The sequence below is a fragment of the Dendrobates tinctorius genome, unplaced genomic scaffold (assembly GCF_039654945.1).
Source record: "Dendrobates tinctorius isolate UK_male_01 unplaced genomic scaffold, ASM3965494v1 ptg000295l, whole genome shotgun sequence".
NCBI classification, from domain to species: Eukaryota; Metazoa; Chordata; class Amphibia; order Anura; family Dendrobatidae; genus Dendrobates; species Dendrobates tinctorius.
This window is the reverse complement of record NW_027361962.1, coordinates 2134163-2152803: the sequence shown is the minus strand read 5'-3', so window position 1 is coordinate 2152803 and position 18641 is coordinate 2134163. Positions and strand designations below refer to the sequence as shown.

At 43.9% G+C, this 18641-nt stretch overlaps 1 long non-coding RNA gene across 1 annotated transcript in view; it reads right to left on the bottom strand.

The window, feature by feature from the left end:
* The window catches only part of LOC141073027 (uncharacterized), a 50101-nt gene extending 33084 nt beyond the window's left edge, over nt 1-17017 (bottom strand). Inside the window, exons 1-4 of the long non-coding RNA XR_012226935.1 lie at nt 16746-17017; nt 16583-16654; nt 16386-16476; nt 16183-16288 (exon numbers count right to left, since the gene is read on the bottom strand). This is a non-coding gene — a long non-coding RNA (uncharacterized lncRNA). The remainder of the gene's footprint in view (nt 1-16182; nt 16289-16385; nt 16477-16582; nt 16655-16745) is intronic.
* Nucleotides 17018-18641: the final 1624 nt, after the last annotated feature.

The following is an 18641-nucleotide window of genomic DNA, read 5'->3' as shown; positions in this document are numbered from 1 at the left end:
GTCATCCTCACCATCTACTTTTCAGGGATCACCCAGGCTGGGACCGGAACCAGCTCCATTGGAGTGTGCTTGTACTCCGCTTCTGGGAATGTTGTTCCCGCCCCAGCCCCCTCTGAGGTATTTTCTGCCGGAGATGAGGAGTCTCACCTTCCGGCATTCGACTCTAGTACAGTACCTTGAGCTTGTGAACCAGAAGATCCATGTCCTGCTGTGGTGCGGACATCCACTGAATCAGAATTGGTGGCGGGGGTGCCAATCCCTAAGCAGAGCCCGTCATCTGGTGAATTCCTGCTGCGGCCCTGGAGGTGACAATTTCTAGAATCTCTTCCTCCTCACTTATGTCCATCGGACAATCAGGAGATCCACTGGTACTCCATCTACTTTGCACCATAACAAGCTCATCGCTGCACTCCTCACTCCTCGTGTGCAGAAAGGAAAATGGCGGTGGTCGCCTTCCGGTGACACACTTCCTGCGGGTTCAGCTTCAACTCTTCCTGGGATGAACCTCTGACGTGTCCACCACATCACATTTCAATCCCGGTGGTGTAAAGTGCCTTAGCAAAGTAGTCATGGGTGAGCTGCTGCTCGCACACTCGCTCTGGCACTCAACAGGCAACATGTGTCCCCTTCCCTGTGTGCTGCTGTGTATGGGATGCATCACACTTACTTCTGGCCCACAGGCCTCCATTGGCTCCAGGTTTTCCTCTTCTGGAACTTGACAGCAATCAATCCAGGGGATACAGGTTTTATAAAAACAATCAAACTTTTACTAGACAGTTGGCAGTCTTTACACACAGGCGTATAGGATAAGGCCCAACAGGTTGTCATCTTTTCCATAGGTACTGGACGCAACTTTAGCCCTTGTTTCTCGGTGTAGGGAAAGTGTCCCTCTTGCTATCTTCACTAGCAGTAGGAAGTCTTCTCCACCACTAGCAGTGCACCCGGATTGCAACACCTCCTGCCTCATAGAGTCAGAGTCCAACTTTCCTTGTAGCTTCATAGGCTGAGTGCATCCAAGGGCCCCAATGTCCATCTCGAGGTTCCCCAGACTGGAATACGGGAGGGGTACTTTTACCAACCCTCTGCCCCAAATATTAGACCCACTTTGTCCTTAGCAGCCCAATGTGTGAGATTGCTGCTGTCACTTCACACTCCTGACCTCCACTGAACTGTCACTTCCTCTCAGTTCCTCCTCCCCAAACTGGGTCGGCCATTACAGTTAACCCTGCCTAGGCTAGACTGCAGCCCCAGTGGGTGTTACTCTTGACAACATGCATCATATAAAATACATTTAACCCCTTAGAGTGTTGGGGAAGAGACCATCAGCTCCACCACTCCTACATTAGGGTCACAGTCGGAGCATCGCACTGTGTTGGAGGCACAGTTGGGGCTGTGTAGGAAGCACTGTGGCAGTATAAAACTGTTCGTAGAAGGCTGGATGGCATCACACTGTGTTGGGGTCACTGTGCGAGCTTCATACTGTGTTGGGATCACTGTGGGGGTATTATACTTTGTTGGGATCATGGGCGTACCCACCATGGGGTGGGGGGGCAGCTGCCCCCTCTAGAAGCAGGGGTGCACAATGAAACAACACCTCCTGGCCGTGGTAGAGAGCGCGTTTACTTTTCACGCCGCCACGCCCCCCCACAGCCGCTCACTGCTATATCCCAGCAATGACGTCGCTGGGCTGCACAGGACCTGTGATGAGGTCACAGGAGGGGAGTAGTCAGGGGTCACATGATCAGGGGCCTCCTGTATGCAGGACTCTGCTGTGCTGGTTGTCATGGTGCTGTATGAGGGGAAGTTTATGTGTGGAGTCAGGAGGGGTTTACAGGGTGAATGTAGCAGAGACACGTGTGTACGAGGTGTACGGAGCAGAGCCGTGTGTATGAGGTGTACGGAGCACAGCCGCGTGTGTATGAGGTGTACAGAGCGGATCTGTGTGTACGATGTGGATCTGTGTGTGTACGGTGTACGGAGCCGCATGTGTACGAGGCGTACGGAGCGGAGCCGCATGTGTACGAGGCGTAAGGAGTGGAGCCGCATGAGTACAAGGTATACGGAGCAGAGCCATCTGTGTGTGCAAGGTGTACAGAGTGTGGCCGTGTGTGAACGAGGTGTATGGAGCAGAGCCGTGTGTGTGCGAGATGTACGGGTGTGGAGCCGTGTGTGTAAGAGGCATACAATGCGGAACAGTGTGTGTATGAGGTTTGCGGAGCCGTGCGTATACAAGATGTATGGTGGGGAGCATTCATACCTCCCAACTGTCCCGGATCCAGTGGGACAGTCCCAATTGAAATTCTGCACCGCTGTGCCAGCCGGGAGCTTACTTTTCTGGCGGACGCAGGAGTACACGGCGGAGTCCCGAGTAACACTTTAAAACTCGCACAGCACAATCCACCAGAAGTGACGTGCTGGAAACTGACCGGAAAGGAGGTAATTTGAGGAGGAGATTGTGACGGAACCATGGAGGCACTTCAGGGAATGCTTCAGATCCATCACCGTGTCCTCCGACATCGCGGACAGTGGGATGGCCTTGGAATCGGGGATGCCGGCCATGTGAGCGGATCATGATATGTCCTGCACCGGAGGCTCAGGTCGGCACTACAATGGGAGTCGGGCTGCTATAGTATCATTATAGAATCTTTCTCTCTGTTCTTTCTTTCTCTCTCTAATCTTTCTTTTTTCCTTTCTCTCTCTGTTCTTTATTTCTCTGTTCTTTCTTCCTTTCTATCTCTCTGTTCTTTCTTTCCCCTCTTCTTTCTCTCTGTTCTGCTTTCTCTCCCTGTTCTCTTTCTTTACTTCTGTTCTCTCTCCCTGTTCTTTCAGTCCCCTCTTTCTTTCTGTTCTTTCTTTCTCCTCTTTCTTTCTCTCTCTATGCTTTCTTTCTCTCTGTTCTTTCGTTCCCCTCTCTTTCTCTGTTCTTTCTTTCTCTCTCTGTTCTTTCTTTCTCTCTATGCTTTCTCTCTCTCTCTATTCTCTCTTTTTTTTTCCTCTCTCCTTTCTTTCTCTCTACCTGTTCTCTTTTCTTTCTCTCTCTGTTCTTTCTTTTTCCTCAGTACCAGTCAGTGTGACCAGCAGTGCTAAATGGTTGTGGTTGGGGTGTGGATATGGGTGTGACTAGTTGTGAAATGTGTGTGGTTGGGGCATGGCCTAAAATTTGCCGCGAGCCCAAACATGGCTTGCCCCCCCCCCCTAGTTTTGATCCTGGGTACGCCCATGGTTGGGGTCACTGTGGGGGTATCATACTGTGTTGGGGGAATTGAGGGATTATACTGTGCATGTGTGGGGGTATAATAGATAGATGAATGTTTCACTGAGAACAAGCAGATATTTTGAAAATGGTGAGGAATAGAAATATTGTAGAAGTATTAATTATAATATCAATAAAACGTATTTACATAAAAAATAGAAACATGTCTTTAAGACATTTCTGTATGTACAATGTTAAATGAAGGCTCACCTCTGATTACATTTTATTTGATGTATTTCCAGGATTAAAAAATAAATATATATGTTAAAAGGGTCCTTTACTTATTAAAATCCAGATTTGTTTGAACACAGAATTAGGGACCTTTTTAGATAAAAGGAAAAGATGATTTTGTGTTCAAAGATGGAAACTCACATTTACAGGAAACTAAACAATGTAAATTCCAATTACCGACTCCTTTAGGGCGGGACTAGATGAATGAACCCTCCTCTTTACAAGGTTGTGGGATGTTAGATTGTATTAATTGCTTTGTTTTCTAAAACAATCCTGACTCAGACACACCAGATGGCCACCTACATATTTAAAGGTGAGGGAGTTGCACACATCCCTTTGTATTTGCTATAATTCACTGAACTTAATCCAGCTCTGAGACAGAAGAACTTTCAGAAACTTTTCTTGTCTGTACAGTTTACATTCTATTAGGACATGAGAAGCTTCCATGTTTATTTGCAGAAATGCAGAAAAAATAATCTTTTATTCCAACCTAAGTGTAAAATTATTCTTGCAACTGTATCTATTAATATCTCTCTCCCATATCTATCAATTATATATTCATATGTTCCTTATCTACCTCCTATCTATCTACAGTGGGGAAAATAAGTATTTGATACACTGCCAATTTTGCAAGCTTTCCCACCTACAAAGAATTGAGGTTTGTAATTTTGATCGTAGGTACACTTCACCTGTGAGAGACAGAATCTAAAAAAAAACAAAAATTAAAAAAAAAATTAAAAAAAACATAAAACCACTTAGTATGGTCCACTCCTCCATACAGATCTTCTCCAGATCTTTCAGGTTTTGGGGCTGTCGCTGGGCAACATTGAGTTTTAGCTTCCTCCAAAGGTTTTCTGTTGGGTTCAGGTCTGGAGACTAGCTAGGTCACTATAGGACCTTGAGATATTTATTATGGAGCCACTCCTAAGTTACTCCGGCTGTGTGTTTTGGGTCATTCTCATGCTGGACGACCCAGCTACAGCCCATCTTCAATGCTCTTACTGAGGAAAGGAGGTTGTTGGCCAAAATCTTACGATACATGACCCCATCCATCCCCCCTTCAATATGGTGAAGTTGTCCTGTCCCCTTTGTGGAAAAGCACCCCCAAAGTATGTTTCCCCCACCTTGCTTAACGATGAGTGGAGTTGATACCAAAAAGTTCTATTTTGGTCTCAACTGACCATATGACCTTCTCCTTTGCCTCCTCTGGATCATACAGATGGTCTTTAGCGAACTTCAAACGAGCCTGGACATGTGCTGTGTGATCAAGGGGACCTTGCGTGTCGGCAGGATTTTAATCCATGACGGCGTAGTGTTACTAACAAGTAATGTTTGAGACCGTGGTCCCAGCTCTCTTCTTTACCAGGTCCTCCCGTGTAGTTCTGGGCTGATTCTTGACCTTTCTCAGAATCATCCTTTGCCCACGAGGCGAGATCTTGAATGGAGACCCAGGCGGAGGAAGATTGACAGTCATCTTGTGTTTCTTCCATTTTCTAATAAGTATCAACAGTTGTTGTCTTCTCACCAAGCTGCTTGTCTATTGTCCTGTAGCCCATCCCAGCCTTGTGCAGGTCTACAATTTTGTCCCCGATGTCCTCAGACATCTCTTTGGTCTTGGCCATGGTGGAGAGGTTGGAGTGTGATTGAGTGTGTGAACAGGTGTCTTTTATACAGGTAACAAGTTCAAACAGGTGCAATTAATACAGGTAATGAGTGCAGAGTAGGAGGCTTCTTACAGAAAAACTAACAGCTCTGTGAGACCTAGAATTCTTGCTGCTTGGTCAGTGATAAAATACTTATTTCATGCAATAAAATGCAAATTAATTATTTAAAAATCATACAATGTTATGTTCTGGATTTTATTTTTAGATTCTGTCTCTCTTACAGGTGACGTGTACCTACGATAGAAATTACAGACCTCTCCATTCTTTGTAGGTGGGAAAACTTTCAAAATCGGCAGAGGATCAAATACTTATTTCCCCACTGTATGTATCTATTATCTATCTATCTCATACACTACCGTTCAAAAGTTTGGGGTCACCCAGACAATTTTGTGTTTTCCATGTAAACTCATACTTTTTATCAATCTAATGAGTTGCCAAATGAATTTAAAATCTAGTCCAGCCATTGACAAGGTTCGGAAAAATTTTTTTTATTTGAAATAATAATTTTCTCCTTCAAACTTTGCTTTTGTCAAAGAATGCTCCCTTTGCAGCAATTCCAGCATTGCAGACCTTTGGCATTCTAGCAGTTAATTTCCTGAGGTAATCTGGAGAAATTTCCCCCCATGCTTCCAGAAGCCCCTCCCACAAGTTGGTTTGGCTTGATGGGCACTTTTTGCGTGCCATATGGTCAAGCTGCTCCCACAACAGCTCAATGGGGTTGAGATCTGGTGACTGCGCAGGCCACTCCATTACAGATAGAATACCAGGTGCCTGCTTCTTCCCTAAATAGTTCCTGCATAATTTGGAGGTGTGCTTTGGGTCATTGTCCTGTTGTAGGATGAAATTGGCTCCAATCAAGCGCTGTCCACAGGGTATGGCATGGCGTTGCAAAATGGAGTGATAGCCTTCCTTATTCAAAATCCCTTTTACCTTGTAGAAATCTCCCACTTTACCAGCACCAAAGCAACCCCAGACCATCACATTACCTCCACCATGCTTGACAGATGGCGTCAGGCACTCTTCCAGCATCTTTTCAGTTGTTCTGCATCTCAAAAATGTTCTTCTGTGTGATCCAAACACCTCAAACTTGGATTCGTCTGTCCATAACACTTTTTCCAATCTTCCTCTGTCCAATGTCTGTGTTCTTTTGTCCATATTAATCTTTTCCTTTTATTAGCCAGTCTCAGATATGGCTTTTTCTTTGCCACTCTGCCCTGAAGGCCAGCATCCCAGAGTCGCCTCTTCACTGTAGACATTGACAGTGGCGTTTTGCGTGTACTATTTAATGAAGCTGCAAGTTGAGGACCTGTGAGGCGTCGATTTCTCAAACTACAGACTCTAATGTACTTGTCTTGTTGCTCAGTTGTGCAGCGGGGCCTCACACTTCTCTTTCTACTCTGGTTAGAGCCTGTTTGTGCTCTCCTCTGAAGGGAGTAGTACACACCGTTGTAGGAAATCTTCAGTTTCTTAGCAACTTCTTGCATGGAATAGCCTTCATTTCTAAGAACAAGAATAGACTGTCGAGTTTCACATGAAAGTTCTTTTTTTCTGGCCATTCTGACAGTTTAATGGAACCAACACATGTAATGCTCCAGATTCTCAACTAGCTCAAAGGAAGGTCAGGTTTATAGCTTCTCTAATCAGCCAAACTGTTTTCAGCTGTGCTAACATACTTGCAGAAGGGTTTTCAAGGGTCTTCTAACCATCCATTAGCCTTCTTACACAGTTAGCAAACACAAAGTACCATAAGAACACTGGAGTGATGGTTGTTGGAAATGAGCCTCTATACACCTATGAAGATATTGCAATACAAACCAGACGTTTGCAGCTAGAATAGTCATTTACCACATTACCAATGTATAGAGTGTATTTCTGAATCATTTAATGTTAGCTTCATTGGAAAAAACTGTGCTTTTCTTTCAAAAATAAGGACATTTCTAAGTGACCCGAAACTTTTGAACGGTAGTGTGTATATTTATAATATTTATATCTCTCTTTTATATAGCTATCTATTCCTTTTTTAACCCATTTCATAGCTCTTCATCTCTCTCTTCTCTCTCTTTCTTTTGTATTTCTATCTGGAGAAAGAAGGAAAGAGAAACTTTTGAAAACAATCTATTAGTCTTGTGGGCACAACGGGTTAATGTTTGGTCACCAGGAGGATTGCGCGCGCCCCCTCCTTTTTTTCCTTTTGCCGAAATCCTAAAACATGAAAGGAGGAGGGGGGTCTGGGGTTTATTTTGTACTGCAAGGGGGGATCCTAGACCCTTTTTTTTCCCCTATCTCAGACCCCAGTGCATTATTTATGAGAGACAGAAACCTTTACAACACGCTCCTCTTTATCTTCCATGCTCCCTAAAGCGTTGGTCCGCTCCAATATCGATCCGGGGGATTTGGGATTTTAACATAGGCCTGTACATTGCAGATTCCCTCCCTGAAAAACGAAGAAACAAGATTTTGCTTCCCTGCTCACCTTGATGTCTGCGCCTCCTCCAATTGGCTGCGAGCGTGAAATACTTCTTACAACTTTCATTGAGAAATGCGCAGCGCACTACAGATCTCAAGATGTCTGGAGCACAGATACTTAATAGACGGCCGCAGACGCTCCCATATGATCAAGGGTGAGGCTTTCCATATTGCAGATATTTTTTGAGCTTTACTTTTTAGTGGGAGATCATCTAAATATATAGTTTATTACAGGCAAAAAATAATCACTCTACAGTGCACAAATATCATAAAAAAATACCGCAAAAAAGGTAATGTTAACAACCTTTTTAATAACCCCAAATAATAACAATCCCCAAAAATTGTGCTTAATTTCACACTGATGATAAAAAAAAAAACCTGTAAAATGTAAAATCAAAATACTGCCATACTGTGTGCCCTAATAACTGTGCCATAAACGGACCCCTAAATGCAGCGAAATAAAAGAAAAACAACTACTTTATAAAGAACAAACATCAGTACTGTGTACTGAGAATAATGCCGCCATATAGTGTCCTAATAACTGTTCTGATGCTGCTGTATGGTGTACAATTTAACAGTGACAACAACAAAAAAAAGCTAGACAGTACACAGTACTGAAAATAATGCCGCCATACAGTGTCCTAATAACTGTTCTAATGCTGCAGGACAACACACAGTGTACAATGTAACGGTGACAACAAACATGCTATATAGTGCACAAACATCAGTACTGTGTACTATCAAAATAATACCGCCATTCAGTGCCCTAATAACTGTTCTAATGCTGCAGGACACCACACAGTGTACAATGTAACGGTAACAACAAAAAACCTGCTATATACTGCACAAACATCAGTACTGCGTACTGAAAATATTGCCATACAGTGCCCTAATAACTGTTCTGATGCTGCTGTATGGTGTACAATTGAACGGTGACCAAAAAAAATGCTTGATAGTACACTGAACTGAAAATATTGCCGCCATGTAGTGCTACATACTGCGCAAACATCAGTACTGTGTACTATCAAAATAATACCACCATACAGTGCCAAAGTAACTGTCAAACAGCCTCCAAATCTTGCGAGGTTCCTAATAGCAGCACCACACGGTGTACAATTTAACGTGGACAGCAGAAAGTTGCTGCACATGAGTATTTTGTACTATTTAAATAATGCCGCCAAATTGCAACACAATGATACAGTGACCTCATAACTGCTCTGAAAATTCTGCTAAATTTCTCATTGTAGCGCCATCGAGTGTATAATTTCACAATGACATCCAAAAACTGATCTATAGTGCACAAACTTCAGTACTGTGTAGCATCGAAGTAGTCCTAACTAGAGTTGAGCGAAACGGGTCGGTCAAATTCGTAAGTCGCCGACTTTCGCTGAAGTCGGGTTTCATGAAACGAAACCCGACTATAGCGTGAGCTCGGCCACGAGGTCGGCGACCAGAGCGCCAAAGTCGCGTTTCAAATGATGCTTCCAGCGCCCTTTTTCAGCCAATGATGGAGGAAGCACACTGTGGGCAACGCGATGACATGGGCATCGGTCACCACCATCTTTGAGAAGGGCATGCAAGTGATTGGCTGGCTTTGTGTGGCGTCACAGGGGCTATAAAAGGGCGTGCACGCCGACCGCCATCTTACTTCTGCCGATCTTAGCATTAGGGAGAGGTTGCTGCTGCTGATTCTGAATAAGGGAGAGCGTTAGGCAGGAAAGAAAAACAAAAAAATCTGCTTCTGCTGTTAGCGATTTCCACTTACAACACAACAGTTTGTGTGCAGTGACAGGGGAGGCTATATTTTGGTGCATCAGCTCTGTTGGTTATTAGGCGGCCTTATAAGGCTCCCTGATAGCTGCATTGCTGTTTTCACACTGCTGTGCAAACTGCTTTTATAAATGCAAAAATACTTTTCTTCCTCTTTTCTGCACAGTTATCAAACGTGCATTTTTTCACCCTTTTGTGTGTGCAGCAGTCCTGCTTATTAGGCTGCCTGCATCCATACTTGGACTGAGAGCATCATTGTCAGCCTCCCAAAATCTCTAGGGAGATTCAAATTCTCCCCAATACTATATACACCTTGTACCTTGTTTTACAGTACCATATAGCTGGTGGTATTTTGGGTACATTTTTCCAAAAATGAGGAAGTATGGTGGAAGAGGCCGTGGAAGTGGGCGGGGGTTGCCAGCTGGTACTGATGGTGGTGCATCTGCTGGTAGTGGCAAAAGCACAATAGCAGCTAAGGCAGGAGGTGTTGAGCCTGCGTCATGGTCTGGCTCCGGATCGCCTGGAAGGCTACCTTTTCTGGGAGTAGGTTAACCGCTTTTAAAGCCGGAGCATCAGGAACTGGTTTTGGCTTACATTGCCGAAACAGACTCCAGCAAATATGCCCTCCTCTTCTGAAGTTTCAAAAAATGCAAGCACTGAGTCGTCAAGTGCTGGCTCCTGGTCAGGAAGAACCCCTTTCCTTGTGTCCTTCACCCCCACCAAAAGTGAATGATGCAGCAGGCCACACTTCACATTAGTCCATGTAGCTCTTTCCCACATACCATGCCTGGGTTATCAAGTCAAGTCGTGAATTCCCCAGTCCAAGATGAATCTGACATGGAGTGTGGGTGGCCAGCCAGGGCAGAGGGGTTAATCGGTACCGGGCCGGTGTCTCACAGGGATGTGTCACGGTGGTGGTGACCCGGTCCGTGGGCCTGGGCGTCCATGCAAAGGAGTGAATAACGTTTATAGGTGAATGATACGTGACGACACCTGTGGTTTCTGATCAGATTGACGCACGCTGCAGTGTCGCTTCTCTGGGACAGATGTTGTGGTGCAGCTAAGATGTAGAAGCCCTGCACAGGTAGGGCCGTAGTCGCAGGGCAGATGAAAGAGTTGGTAGATGGTGTGCAGTGTAGGATGGAGCAGAGCCGTACACCAGGCGCAGGAGAAAGATGACAGACACAGTCGTGCAGTTCCTTTACCTGTACTTGGTAAGTGCCGTCCAGGACCCAGAGTACAGATGGAGAAGGAGTTGGTCAGCCTGGAAGCAAATTAGGAATTCTCTCTCTGCAGATAGGTAGTGTGGCCTCCATTCTAGCGCTTATCAGAGGTACTCGCAGTTCTGAGTTCACTGAAGTTCCCCCTGTTGTCTCTCTTTTGAAACTTTCTCGTATGACAGGCAGCCGTAGCCTTTTCCTTCTGGCTCACACACGTCGCTGCTGGGGCCGCCGAGCCTTAGTTGGGAACAGAGCCTTTACAGCTGCTACTTCCTCCGGTTTCTGCTGCAGGACCGTCTGTGTTCCTACAAACTCGGAGACCGGAATCCGGACCATGCGCTCCAGCTAGGAGTGAGCCTTAACTATGCTCATTCTCCAGCTCCCCTTCTCACGTCCACACACTTCCCCTTCCCTTCACAGACTGTCCTAACTTACCTCCTCCCGACCACAGACAGCCGCTCCTCAGCAGTCAGGTTCAGAGCTCTCCCTGCTGGCCTGGAGTGGGAAATGTGTTGTGTGTTGGTTTAACTGCTAGAGAGATCCTTCGTTGCTCCCAAGCATGACATCACACTCCCTAGGAGGAAGGAAATGCCACTGTGGCGACCGTACTCCTGGGGGCGCCACAAGTGCACTGAGGCCCAGCCACTGCTAGATGATTCTGCTGGTACATTGACCCAGACCACTACATACCCCTCGCACGCTACACAGCCAGAATCTGACCCTGATGAAACTCAGGTTCCCCTTCCCGCATACTATACCACCTTACATGGTGAGAAAGAGGAAGGTGCAGATGAAAGTGCAGGTTCCTAGAGCAGGTGGGGGGGCATACTCGTGGGCGACGGCACTGGCACAGGGCCCCTCATAGTACGCAAAAGTGTCTCTGCCGGTGGGGGGGCAGAGCCCACCCGCCGTCAGACACACCGCCGTACTATGAGGGGCCCTGTGCCAGTGCCGTCGCCAGCGAGTGGGCCCCCCCGCTTGCTCAGGATCACAGCACTTGCAAAGTTGAAATACTTACCTCTCCCTGCTCCACCGCCGTGACGTCTTCCGCGTTTCCTGACAGTGACATTCTGGTCAGAGAGCGCAATGACATCACTTCTGTATGCCCTCTGCCTAAACAGTCCAAGTGCAGAGAGATGGAAGATGGGGACGACGAGGAGTCCAGACTAGTACAGGGATTCCCTAGCGAGGAGACTTATTTAATTGTTTTAAAGGTTGGGAGCAATTTTTGGGGAGCACTATACTCTGGAGAATGATATATGAGGCCCACCATACACTGGAGCATTCCAAAGGTGGACATCAGACACTGGAGCAGCATTTACAGGGCCCATTATACACCGGAGCATTAGAAATGGGGCCCATTATATATGGAGCATTATTTGGGCCCATAAGACAGTGGAGCTTCATCCATGGGAACCAACATATACTGTAGCATTAGGCTATGTACACACGCTGCGGATTCTGCTGCTGTTCCGCAGCGCTTTTGGCCCTGCGGAACTGCAGCAGTTCCACAGACATGGTACAGTACCATGTAACCCTATGGGTTTTAAAAACCGCTGTGCTCACGCTGCGGTTTTTTTCGCGCGGTTTTGCTGCGGTTTATAAACCGCAGAATGTCAATTGTTTCTGCGGATTCCGCTGCGGTTTCACACCTTTAACATAGTAGAGGGGCAAAACCGCAGGGGAAAACCGCAGGTCACTTTACCTGCAGTTCCGCACGGAAAAACCAGCAGGTGATTCCGCAGTGTGTGCACATAGCCTTATGTGGAGCTCATCATATACTGTTTCAAACATTATATGGGATCAATGATTCTGTGTGGAGAAATATATAGACCTCATTACTCTGTATAGCACACTAAGCGCTGACCATAATACTGTATGGAGTTATATACTGTCCGTTTTTGGAGGTATTGGAGAATTTAAAATGGATATCAGTCATGAGATGTAAGAAGTGAAGTATTTTTCATTGTACTATACCGCTATTTCTCTGCCGTATCGGAGGATCATGAATTGTGGCATGTGTTAAAGGAGCCCATTGGCACTCTTTGGCCCAGGGCCCACGAAAACCCGGAGCCAGCCCTACCCCCCCACAACTTTAGCCAAATAACCCCCAGTTTTCAATCCCTAACTAGTATTATAAAGTAAATTAAGGTTGACAAGCTTAAGCAATAAGAATTGATGTTTTTGCCATTAAAATGGGCACTGTAGGTGTGTTTCCTGTCCTCCACTCACTGCCGACCTTGGTTCCCCACTGACTTAAATTGGGTTTCGTGCTTCAGTCGGCCTTCGACTTTTCACGATAATCTGCCGATTGCGTTCGACCCGACTTTTGCGAAAGTCGGGTTTCATGAAACCCGACTCGACCCGAAAAAAGGCAAAGTCGCTCATCTCTAGTCCTAACAGCTCGCTAACAACGCCCGGACAGTGCCCCTGAGACTCTGCTATAAAGTGGTCTAAGGACATCAGATTCTAATAGTAGCGCCATATAGTGTAACGTTTTGTGCTAGCATTTCTTGCTGTGTTTATTTTATTTTTTTTAATGTACATTATATATATATATTCCTTACAGGGAATACTTTAGGATATGATAGCGCTTTTTTGAGTGACCTTCATTATATTTATGTTTATAATACGGCATTTATTATTATGCCCCCCCCCCCCCTCCCCGCCCCTGATCTCCGCACAATCAGTTCAGGGTAAATAGTCACGTTGGACATTACTGTCAGTATCACTATTTGGGTTGATGTCAGACTCTTAAGACATTTGTTAATCACTTGACCTTGTCGTCTCGGATCATTAATTTTTATTTTATTTTCCCTTGCTGGATTGTTTTGCGCTGTTTTGCCATACACAGTCACCAGCGGAGCACGGGAACGCTCGCTTTAGAGTACAAGGGGTCGTCCCACCATTAAATATCACAGTTATTGTACAGAGCATAAGAAATGAATAAAGATTGCCATTTACTTGCTGTTAATAAAATCATCTAGTTAAGAGTTATGACGTTTGGGCCATGTGCACCCGTTGCGTTTTTTTGCCTCCTGGATTTGTTAACAAAAGCTGATGCCAGCAAAGTGAATGAGAAAACTGAAGTGTCATGCACACGTTGCATTTTTATTTTACTTGCAGATTTGGTGCAGAAAATAATCTGCAACGTTAATTCTCGGTGTGTTTTTCACCCATTGACTTCACGTAGGTGTAAAAAAAGGTTCTGGGCTTGCTGCTATAACTCTGCTACATCAGTATCCACTGTACCAGCTCTGCTACATTAGTTTATGCTGTTCCAGCTCTTCCACATCACTCATCATTGTTCCAGCTCTGCTACAGCTGTCATTTCTGTTTCATCTCTGCTACATGTTATTTCTGTTCTAGCTCTTGTACATCAGTCATCGCTGTCCCAGCTCTGCTACATCTGTGATCCCTGTTCCAGCTTTTCTACATCAGTCATCACTGTACCAGCTCTGCTATATCAGTCTATGCTGTTCCAGCTCTTCTTCATCACTCATCATTGTTCCAGCTCTGCTCCAGCTGTCATTTCTGTTTCATCTTTGCTACATGTTATTTCTGTTCTAGCTCTTATACATCAGTCATCGCTGTCCCAGCTCTGCTACATCTGTGATCCCTGCTCCAGCTTTTCTACATCAGTCATCACTGTACCAGCTCTGCTATATCAGTCTATGCTGTTCCAGCTCTTCTACATCACTCATCGCTGTTCCAGCTCTGCTACAGCTGCCATTTCTGTTTCATCTCTGATACATGTTATTTCTGTTCTAGCACCTGTACATCAGTCATCACTGTTCTAGCTCTGCTACATCAATCTTCTCTTCCCAAAGTTTACTAAATCTGTCATTGCCGTTCTAGCTCTATTGGACAAGTTTGGCATCTCCTCTACAGCCCGTTTCTCCACCCCTGGCTGTGTTCCTCAAAACTGCTTATCCAGATGAGGGGCTTTGAGCAGGTGTCACAACACCGCGAAAGCTAACAATTGTGAAAAAGAAACACTCTAAATGACTTTCTAATATATATATATATATATATATATATATATATATATATATATATATATATATATATATATATATATTAAAATGATTAATGGAAATAACCCCTATAAGTTCTAAAGATGTATTTACCTGCAACCACCACTAGGGGGATCACACTACGTACAGAGTTGTACAGCTCCTAGTAAGTTTAATGGGAGTTGTATATATCTGTATAGAAAGTGCTCCCCCTAGAGGTGGCTGCAGGAATTCACAATGTAACAGTTTATGCTACCAGCGTTGGAAAGTGGAAGGATTTGGAGTCTTGTGTTAGATAATCTGTTAAAATGGGAATTCACCTAAAAGAGTAACCATCTTTTTATTTTTTTTTTACCTAAATCAATGGTACACATGAAAATTTAAAAAAACCTATACGATACCTTAGTAGAGAAATCTACTTGAATTCACAATTTACAGATAAAATGTGTCTTTAGTGAATACAGATTTTCCAATGACTGACATAAGAGATGACAGTTGGTGCTATAGGGAACTAACTGTTGTCTCAGTAGAGCTTGCAGTAGATTTCTCTGCGTATTCCGCTAGCTCCTCCCCTCTACATAGAACCTTATATGCACCAACTGTCATCTCCTAGATCAGTAATTGCAGATTTTACAGTTTTTACCCATGAATTGAGAGTGAACGATCAGTCGAGGAGAAAGAAGCTGATTTTACTGATAAAATAAATTGCAAAAATTGAAACTACAGTTACTCTTTAAATGAATCGATCCAGTCTTTGGTGTAGTTTTACCTTTTTATATATATATTATAAGCTTTTGCTTTTTTACTCTATGATTTTTGGGCGCCACCCTGGGCATCTGCCTTGTATACAGCTAACATATCCGTCTGCATTGCGTACTGCACGTTGTATAGATTTTCCAGTCTATGGTTATTGGGTATGTTAGATCCATGCAACTCGCAGCACAACAGGAGCGATCAGTCCGGTCAGGGAACCCGCCTACAACAGGTTCACTTATCATATTATCAAAACCATTAAAGAAATGGAGGGAGCGCGGACCCCCAGGAGCCTGGAGCATGAAGGTTTATGACCTGGACTGCTGAGAACTGTGCAGAACTGGTTATTCTCAGTCTTCCATATCTACAGAACATCATCCCCATTATCTAAGTTCCAAGTAAAGTGTCCTGATATTACAGCACCATACACACAGTTGTGGCTATGTCAAGTACTGCAGTGTAGCTGTCTTTCGGATGAGACTATGCTGCAGTACCAGACTCTGCCACAATCATATATACGGCGCCGTTCCTGTGTATACCATGAAGAGGACGTGGTGCTGCTGATCTCTAGAGATCCCAGGAGTCAGACCTTCAACTGCCAAATAAAGATGGGATAGCCATCAATCCAATGAACAGGAGCTTGGGGGACGCAATGCTGCTATCAGGTGTGATCAGAAATTTGACAATATCGACTCAATTACTACTGGTCCCATTATTTGTCAGAAATAAAATTTCTGACGTGTTTATCCAAATACTCTATAGATATAACACATATACAGCAGAGCAGAAAAATTATTCAAATTGCTTACCGTTTTGTATATACAGCTCATCTGTAGACCTGGGTGTCTCCATGGTTACAGACTACAAACAAACCTGTAGTCTGATCCTGCTCCATTCCCTCTACTTCTTACTACCCTACAGACAATAGAAGAGCGGACAGGAGAAGAAACCCAGACTGCAGGATTAATTAATAAAGTCATCATTGTTACATGTATTCAGCTGTCATTCAAACCTGTGTCTCCATGGTTACAGACTACAAACAAACCTGTAGTCTGATCCTGCAGTTAACTATTGCTCCATTTCCTCTATTTGTTCTTGGTAATCTATAGGCAACAGAAGAATAGACAAGAGAATACATTCTGACTGCACGATTAATTCATAAAATCTCCAGTTAAGTGTATACAGTACTTCTGCAAACCTATGTGTTACCGTGTGGTGTATTCAGTCTGATTCTCTATTCCCTCTGCCTCTTCTTTTTGCCAACATACAGACAATAGAAAACTGGGAAAAAAAAAAAAAAAAAGAGTAAATCTTGACTACTTGTCAATTTTTTAAAATCACCCAACATTGTGTATACATCTCTTAAACCAACCTGTGTGTCTCCATGGTTACAGACTACAAAATCTCTCTGTAGTCTGATCCTGCTGTTAACTGTTGCTCCATTTTCTCTGCTTCCTCTTCTTGCTAACCTAAAAGCAATAAAAAAATTAGATGAGGGAATAACTCCTGACTGCAGGATCAATTCCTAAAATCTCCCGCCCTTTTGTTTATAGAACTCTTCTCCAGACATAAGTGTCTCCATGGATACAGACTACAAACAAACTCTGTGTAGTCTGATCCTGCAGTTACCTATTGCTCCATTCCCTTTACCTCTTTTTCTTCCAAACCTAAAAACAATAGAAAAGTAGGCAAGGGAATAAGCCCTGTCTGAAGGATAAAATTACACAGAGTTATGTTTTTTGTTTTTTTTTGTAATCTGTATCCATAGATTTGCATAGGACCTGTATACATCAAACGGGAGGTTTTAATGCAAAATTGCATTTTTTATTGACACTATATACAATCCAGCAATAAAACAGTGGGTGACAAATGTTTACAAACTAAAAGAATTAAAGAACATTCACTCCCTTATTGATTTTGATCATTCCTTACTAAAAAGGAAATTATGCCCCCACACCCTTAAGAAGTAACCTGCGGAATAATCCATAGTTCTCAATCCTCCTTTGGCTAACTTGTACAAAATCTGTCGTCCAATTTACAGAGATGCCCCCCTCTGGGCTGCCCCCTACTGTACAGTCAGATAAGCGCAAGGACGAAGTTATTTTCTTTGAAAAGCCCTTAAGCAAAAGTTAAAGAGTTATATACATATCAGCCGAGTAAATGATTACAACTCAGATATAATATTTTATAAACAGGGATTTTCTTTTCCGTTCCGCTCCAGCAGCCGGTTATAGAGAAGTGGAATGCTGTAAAAACACATAATTTTAGGTGACTGGCCCTACAGAACAATACCTAGAGAAAAATAGGTCAGCAAGTCTGCCGGAGGAGCGTCAGCAGGTAGGTGGCAAATAGGATGGGAAAAGGGACTTGTTTTTCATGTCGCAGATGGAACGTAAACTATTCCAGACTTGGAACCTCTTCATTATCTCGTTCCTCTCGGCTTCATTTACATCAATGTCATCTTAGTATTTTTATAGAATATGCAGATATACTTATAAGTGTTGGGGGACTGAATAAGGTCCCGGAGAAGCATCGGGGCCATAGCTGCCCATTTGGGTAGGTCTGGATTCACTGGGCTAAATTATGGTTAGGAATTTACCATGTGTAATATATATATTTTTTTTTTTCAGATTAGGCGTTATCTCTTACATACGACGTAATCTCGGTACTAAAGACACAGTAATGAGCAAATGTTTCAGGCAGGTGTGGAAAGATTGCTGCACAGTAAGAATGTTCAAAACCCAACAAAATGAGCATATACCCTGTAGTAAGTGAATAGTAATAGTACATGTAGATAACATAGGGGACTTAGTTATCACTATTTTGATTAAAAAAAAGGAGTAAAAGCCATCCCACCACGACAAGGTGCCCCTACTCATGATGGTTCTATTCTGTCTATAATACTAAAAGGGTTAGGGTTAACCTTAACCCTTACCTTGTGTCAGCCAAACTCACTTATGCTCCAGCTCATTTCTTTGGCTTTACAATAAGAATGTTTTCATACATAAACTGTTAATGCTTTTATCAATTAACAATGTAAAATGAATGAACAAACCAGAAATCTAAATTCCATTGATATTTGGTGACCACTTTTGCCATCATCAGTTCTTCTCGTCACTTACGCACAATCTTTGGAGGATCTCGGCAGGAGGATGTTCAACATCTTGGAGACCTGACCCCAGATCATCTGAGTATGAGACGTGTGCAGATCCTTCTGTCTCTTCATGTGATCCCAGACAGACAGGATGATGTGAGATCAGGGATAAGT